The sequence below is a fragment of the Gorilla gorilla genome, chromosome 16 (assembly GCF_029281585.2).
Source record: "Gorilla gorilla gorilla isolate KB3781 chromosome 16, NHGRI_mGorGor1-v2.1_pri, whole genome shotgun sequence".
Taxonomy (NCBI): Eukaryota; Metazoa; Chordata; class Mammalia; order Primates; family Hominidae; genus Gorilla; species Gorilla gorilla.
In genome coordinates, this window is record NC_073240.2 from 83926873 (window position 1) to 83934109 (window position 7237).

Sequence of the window (7237 nt, forward strand, 5' to 3'; positions counted from 1 at the left end):
GTGAGACTTCATCTCAAAAAAAAAAAAGAAAAAGAAAGAAAATAAGAAAATTATGTCCTTCTATTGTGGGAAGCCACCAGCAGGTTCATGTGAGCTGGGTAATCTCATTCTTTTCTTCCAAGGACAGAGGTATCAAGGCCCTGGGAACCTTATAAGTGGATGGGGGGAAAGGGGGCCTGAGGTGAATCCAACAAAGCTGCAGCACCCACTGAGCTCATGTCCCAGGGCTAGGCTCTTCCTGAGGACAGGAGACATGGGTGAGACCCACTTCCTGCCCAGTCCCATGGTGGGGCTCAGGACACACATGGTCCAGGAGGCCCCCAGTTCTGGGCTACATTTACATGCACCTACCTGCATGTAGCATTCTGTGAGCCACAGGACAACTTAGGGGAAGGAGTAGCTCCAGAGAGCAGGACAGGAGGGAGGTAAATAATCATGGGGTGGGGAGTGGCCTTGTGGGGAAGGGGCAAAGGCAGGGTTGTGTGTGTGTTGTATATTGGGGGAAATGGGGAGAGCATCTGAAGTTTTATCTGCCCCCTTTTTCTGGCCACTGCACCCCTTTTTTTCCTGAATAGTTTTTTCTTCCCATTATGGACTGAATGTCTCTGACTCCTCCAAATTCACACTGAAGCCCTAATCCTCTGTGTTGCTGCATTTGGAGATAAGTCCTCTCAGGAAGTCATTAAGGTTAAATGAGGTCCTAAGTGTGGGGCCCTGATTCAGTAGGATTAGTGTCCTTATAAGATGAGACACCAGAGAGTGCACTCACTCTCTCTCCATGTGCATACAAAGAAGTGGTCATGTGAGCACACAATATGGCAGCCACCTACAGGACAAGAGAAGAGGCCTCAGAATGAAACCTACCTTGCTGGCACTTTGGTCTTGGATTTCCCAGCCTCCAGAACTGTGAGAAATAAATGTTTGTGGCTTAAGCCACCCAGTCTGTGGTATTTTGGCATGGCACCCTGAACTGACTAATACATCTCCCCACCCTACTTCAACCACATGACACTAGAGGGCTTGGCAGTTCTAGTGTCCCAGCTACCCAGCCAATCCAGACCAGACCAAGCAGAAACTTTCTTCTGGAATTTTCTGAATAGGAACTAATGGAGAGGAGCCCCATCCTTTCTTGGGGGCAAAGCCAGGAAGATGGAAGCCTCATGCTGCCAACAGCCTGATTCCAACCTTGTGAAGAAAGTTGCTCTGAGAGCACAAAACTGATCTGCGGACTGAGGTGGAGACAGAGACAAGGGAAGGAGCCTGCAAATCTTGACAGTGCTGGTGACTCTGAGTCCAGGTATTCCTGAGGCCCAGCTGTTCCCTGCCCTGCCCGTGGCTAACTTATTGAGCAATGAACTTCCCTTCTTGCCTAAGCCATCTCAAGTGATTTTTCTGTCACTCACACCCAGAGAACCCTGACTGCAATGGCAGGGCATGGCAGGGCTGGGCTGGCCAGGGCAGAGGACAGTGTGGGTGGAATCAGCTGTAACAGGCACACAGGAAGTACAGTTATCACATAAACTCCATGAGGTCTTCCTCCAGCCCTGACTGTGAGCAGGGCTGGGTTCATATGCTCAGTAGGTCAGAGTGAGGGATTTGGTCAGAGGTGCCATGCTCAAGGCCATCTTTCTATGGGCCAGACTCTTCAGCATCAAAGGCTTTGCCATCAGAGATAGTTTTAGTCACATCTTGGGTTCACTTGATAATTGCTGTTCTCCTAGTTTCAGAATCTTCAAATTAGCCTTCCCCACATGGATGATAGGAAGCAACAGGCATCCTCGCCAGAAGCCCAGACCAAGAAAAGGGTTCCTGCCAGCCTGCCCAGGGTTCCAGAGGGCAGGACCAAGGGGTGGTGGGAGGACCCCAGCCTGGGCAGCTGTGACATGTACACCACTCTTGATCCATCTCCAGGAACTTTTCAACCCTCAAGGGTGGGCCCCCAGTGGGGCACACATGAGAAAGATAATGCCCATGTTTCCCACTAGCTCCCCCATCAAAATTGGTCATTGCACCAAGCTCCCTCCTCCATTAAAACTAGACAGACCAAGAGTCACTTTCCTAATGGATGGATCTTCTTGGTCCATCTCATGCTCCCAACAGAGCTCCCTCCTGGGATGGGAATGTGCTGTTCCGGGGCAACCATTTTGACCCAGCCTCCAGCCAAAGCCAGTTCCCCTGCCAAGCAGGACCTAGAGTTACACTGGAGGGTGACAGGCCTCATCTGGAAATTTCTTGCTGAAAATTATCAGTTTCTCACACAAGTACAGCCTGACAGTTTAACTCAAATTAAACCCAGAAGGAGACTGCTGCTTCAGTCTCAACTGCTATGTAGAGCTTTTGTGTGCTGGAAATTGTGCAGTCAGACACTGTGCAGACTGACTCAGTAGATACAGCAAGTCCACACATAGGGCGCCAACCAAGGATGAGCACGTACACACACCCACGTGCACATGCACAGCAGAAAATCTAGAAACAAACTGTCTTAATTTCAAGTGTCATGGAAGTTTTGTGTCATTTCCCCAAAAAACACAAATTTTATTTTATGATTTAGTCTTGTTTTTATTTAGAATTACTTAAGGAAAAGGAGAGCTGAGTGTAGTGGCTCATACCTGTAATCCCAGCACTTTGGGAAGCTGAGGCAGGAGGATCACTTGAGCCCGGGAGTTTGAGACCAGGCTGGGCAACACGGTGAAACCCCATCCCTATAAAAAATACAAAAATTAGCCAGATGTGGTAGTGTGTGCCTGTGGTCCCAGCTACCCAGGAAACTGAGGTGGGAGGATCACTTGAGCCTGGGAGGCAGAGGTTTCAGTGAACTGAGATCATGTCACTGCACTCCAGCCTGGGCGACAGAGTGAGATCCCATCTCAAAAAGAAAAAAAAAGAGAAAGGAAGAGAAAGAGCAGAGGAAAGGAGGGGAGGGAGAAGAGGAGAGGAATGGAGAGGAGAGTAGAGGAATGATATCTGCTATGGGAAAACTTAAGTGGATACATCTGAGAACTTTGAGCTTCCAGTTTCCACGGAATGCTCTGGTCTAAAAGAAGCAGCCCCCTTTCCTTGCTAAGAGAAGGGCAGCTGCCCCTTGCCTGGAGACTAGGCAAAGAGCCTCCAACAAGCCCTCACAGCAGGATGAGGCATGTCATAATTGCTGCCCCACATTGACACCAGACTATGGTCATTCCTCATCATGGCCCAAGGTCACAAGCACAACCTGCTCTGGGAAAATGATTTTTTTGCCAAAAATGTTGCAGGGGCTGCCTAGTGTGTACTGGCAGAATCTGGGAGAGGAGGTGGAGAAGTGGACATAAGGGTGTTGGACCAGGGGGAGACTAAAGGCTGTACACATGAGAATACACCGACCTGGGAGCACGCTCAGGATTTAATGGCTTGGCAAGGACACCGGGGGCTCTAACACACTGCTGGAGTGGCTCCTTGAAATGTGGACGTAACAGTTGCTGCAGTGAATTAGGTGGAGATTATACAACTGCATTCCCAAAGCATCAAAGAAGCTGGAAAGTACAGGGAGGTAGGAATGTTGGGATGGTTCGTTATATGCCAGCAGATTCGGAATCCACCACTTGACCATGTGCCCTTGGAGGGCTCACAGGAACTCCCCTCTCTAGGCTAACAAGGAAGGCACTAGGGAGAAAGGCACCCGAATCTTTCAGAGACTCAGTGGCACTATCCTTTGTAGGCCAGGATCGACAACAGGAGATGCTGCCGTGAGGCCAGGCTTTTGGTGTCAGTGGGAATGGTGGAAGGTGAGAACAGCAGATGCCAGGTGGTGGCACTTCACCATCAACAACAATGTGGATATAATTAACTTAATTGGTAGGAAGGCCAGAGTGATAAGCAGGATCCCTTGACCTCCAGGGATCTGTTGTATTGGCTAAAAACTGCTGGCATTCCTGCATACCGCTGCACTCCAGCCTGGGCAAGAGTGAGACCCTGTCTCAAAAACAAAACAAAACAAAAAAAGTGTTGTTATAATGGCACCAATTGTATATGAAGTTCCTGAAATTCTGAGTTCCACTAATATTATTTGTGTGATTTTTAAAAATCCATACTTAAAAGCAACACACCAATAGAGGCAAGCAAACCATGTTTTGCAAAAAACAACTATCAATGGTGATGGCACATGGATCTCCCCTTTCAGAACCCTGAGATTCTCAGTGCCGTTACCCTAATGGCTTTCTGCAGAGGAGGTAACTATCAGAATCACACGGAGAAGATCAGAGCCTGGAAGGAAACAAGATTTTTTTATTTCAACCTTCTTCATTTACACAGAGACAAAACTGAAATTCAGAGAGTTCTGGTTTCTCAAGGCACACCACTAGTCAATAAACACACAGAGCCAGAAGCTAGATCTAGCTCAGCGTTCTTTTAAAGCTTTCAAATTTCCTCTCTGCTAGTAAAGCTTGCAGCCTGGCAAGAATATAATATATACACACAAATACAGTTATAATGGTGAAAACTTGGAAACAACTTAAATGTCCAACAATACAGGCATTAATTCTCTATAAAGTGAATATCAAATAGCCATAGAAAAGACATTAAAGACCCAGAAGTGTTGCTAATTGAGCAAAAATACACCATTTCCGGTCAGATGCAGTGGCTCACACCTGTAATCCCAGCACTTGGAGGCTGAAGCGGGCAGATCACTTGAGTCCAGGAGTTTGAGACCAGCCTGACCAACATACAAAACCACATAATAAGGTACATGGATGTGCTTTGGTCAAGGAATAGGCCGAGGTGGATATCCAGGCCTGCGTGACTCACGAGTTTGGCGTGCAAGCACACAGCTCCACTTGTAATATAACCTGTTTGTGTAAGTTCATTCCTGGCTTTATGCCACTATTGTCTGTAAAAGGTATAACTGCCCTGTTGATGCTGTCCATAAGAGACATGGCTCTTCGGGGCTTGGCTCAGTTTGGCTCAACATGGCTTGACATGACGAGCACACTGGCACCCAGAGAAAGAGAGAACCAAAGCTGTCCATCTTGCAGACAGATGGGAGGGAGCCAGGACACAGCTGGGCTTGCTCATGCCCAAAGAGAGAAGGAGTTAAGCCACTTACCCTGAAGGCAAGAGAGAGCTGGCTGCGCAGCTATGTGTAGGGGCAGCTGGCTCAAGCTGCTGAGACAGGCGAACAGTGGAAGAGTAAGCTGCTAATAAGAGAGCTAGTGTAAGAAAGCTGTTAATGAGAGCTGCCGCTGAATAAAACTATCTTTCACCTGCCTATGGCCCCCCGATTGTTCTTTCTGCTCACCCACCCACTCCCCTCAGACTTCACCATGGGCTGGACCTGGACCCTGGGATCTGACACACATCTCTACTAAAAATACAAAAATTAGCCAGTATGGTGGCACATGCCTGTAATTCCAGCTACTAGGGTGGCTGAGGCACGATGATCGCTTGAACCCAGGAGGCACAGGTTACAGTGAGCCAAGGTCGCACCACTGCACTCCAGCCTGTGCAACAGAGTGTGACCCTGTCTCAAAAAGAAAAAAAAGTGAAAGACCTTTTGTCCAGTATAAACTCTTTCAATATATATACTCAAGCACAGAAAAGTCTAGAAATGTCTTCAATGGTAATTTCAGGAAAGAATTTTAAAGTGACTTTTTTTTGGTTATCTACATTTTTTTTCTTTTATTGTTTTGAGATAGGGTCTTGCTCTGCCACCCAGGCTGGAGTGCAGTGACGTGCAACCTCGACCTCCCAGGCTTAATCGATCCTCCCACCTCCATCTCCTGAGTAGCTGGGACTATAAGTGCATGCGACCACACCTGGCTAATTTTTGTATTCTTGTATTTTTTGCAAAGATGGGGTTTTGCCATGTTGCCCAAGCTGGTCTCAAGCGATTTGCCCACCTCAGCCTCCCAGAGTGCTGGGATTACAAGTGTGAGCCATGTGTGCCAGGCCTACATTTCCTTTTCTATAATGACCATGACCATGCATTTCACGTACCAACATTTTTCTAACAATAATATTTACAAAGCATGCTATGAAAAATGTTCAGAGAAAAAGAATACAAAATTGTAAAAATCATATATAATTAGTTTTTTGTTTGTTTGTTTTTAAGTCAAGAAAGAAAGTAGATTGTCCGGGAAGATGGTTTCTTCCACTTTGCATTTCTCTGGTGAACTCATTAGGAACTCTAAAAAGTTCCAGGAGTAGAATCACGGGGTCAAAGTACCCTGGCTATAACTTCTGATTCAGAGAATCCTAACAACTTACATTGTCACCAGCAAGGTCTTTGACTATATGAGCAACTCTCACCTTAAAGCATTTCTCATCTGACATTAGCTGCTCAGCTTTCTGCGGATACGTTGACTCCAGGAGACTTCTTGAGTTCTGTGTGTTCGGCTGGCCTCCACTGGCCCCATTATTATTTTCTGCCAGGTAAAGGTCAGTCACCTACACACAGGTCTCATCACTCACGATATGCTGCAGCTAGAATCAAACAACGGCAAGCTGTCAGTGAACACAGAAAACATTTCTCCATTACACAGTCAACGTTCCTTTGACTGATCCAGTCACTCAACTCAAAAGAGGTTTTGGTTTTTTTTGGCTGGCAATTTTAGAAAATTCATCGCACAAACCACTGTATCATTCTCTTGGAGAATAATCAAGCTAAGATTTTCTACCATATCAGTGGTTCATTGTAAAACTTTCATATCTATTTAAAATAAAAACCATAGAGAACTCAGGTTAATGTACTCTTTATTTAAAATTCTAAGGATCTTTAAATAATTTTCCATGGGTCATATTTTTATTGCATTTTAAAATCATTTACAATTTGCTTTCACACATATTCTCCCTCATTTGATCCTTACAACTGCCCTGGGAAGCAGGTTGGAGAGAGAGTAGGGGCCTGTTAGGAGACAAATTTACGCAATACATAAGAAAGCTCACTGTGAGCTGGGGTGAGGAGGGGAGACTTGGAGAATCATGAAAGCAATATCTATGTCTTTATTCCCAGCCCAACTACAAAGCCTGAAACTCATTAGGTATTTAAGAAACAGCTGCTGAATTATTGCCTAGGGGTGCTCAGCTGAAGAAGGAGGGTTGGGACTAACAGTCAAGCTTCCTGACTCCTAGCCCAATACTTTTCCAAACACAGCACCTATTTTTCTGTATCTGATAGAAAGTACAGTGCTTAAGCTGTACATAATGTTAACTCACTTTCAATACAGGCCGATCACGATTGACTATCTGTAGCTTTTGTGACAATCTT

At 46.1% G+C, this 7237-nt stretch overlaps 1 long non-coding RNA gene across 1 annotated transcript; it reads right to left on the reverse strand.

Annotated features, from left to right (window-relative positions):
- Positions 1-2637: 2637 nt before the first annotated feature.
- Positions 2638-6381, reverse strand: LOC134757349 (uncharacterized). The gene is made up of 3 exons (XR_010131203.1): positions 6280-6381; positions 3361-3509; positions 2638-2702 (listed from the first exon to the last, which is right to left on the reverse strand). It is a non-coding gene; the product is annotated as an uncharacterized lncRNA (long non-coding RNA).
- Between the last annotated feature and the right edge of the window lie 856 nt (positions 6382-7237).